We start from the raw sequence: 359 nt of genomic DNA on the forward strand, positions 1-359 counted from the left end.
GGGTGGGATGGGGGCACCTGTTTGCTGGGTGAGCCTGAGGACTTGAGAAGGCAGAGAGCAGAGGGGTGGGAGTGGAGAGCCCCCTGGTATATACTGGGGGCTAGGACTGCAGGGTGGGAGGTAGGTCTTGGGGTCCCTGGGGTAGGGAAACACAGAAGAGGAGTCCAGGGTGGTGTGGCTCAGGCGGGGGTGCTGAGATGGGGGTGCCAGAATTGATGGCAGGTGCTGGGTCGTCCGGCGCGTGGTGACTCCGGGGCTGTGGCTGTAGGAAGCTCATCGGAAGTGAGTGCTCACCGGCCCTGCCAGGCAGGAAGCAATTGAGGGCTGGGCCATGTGGGCAGCTGCCAGCACCCCTCCCA

General features: G+C 64.3%; 1 protein-coding gene across 1 annotated transcript in view; it reads left to right on the forward strand.

The window, feature by feature from the left end:
- Positions 1–359, forward strand: part of NOTCH3 (notch 3) — a 35532-nt gene that overhangs the window by 5624 nt on the left and 29549 nt on the right. The window lies entirely within an intron of this gene.

The sequence above is a fragment of the Alligator sinensis genome, unplaced genomic scaffold (genome assembly GCF_000455745.1).
Source record: "Alligator sinensis unplaced genomic scaffold, ASM45574v1 scaffold1509_1, whole genome shotgun sequence".
NCBI lineage: Eukaryota > Metazoa > Chordata > Crocodylia > Alligatoridae > Alligator > Alligator sinensis.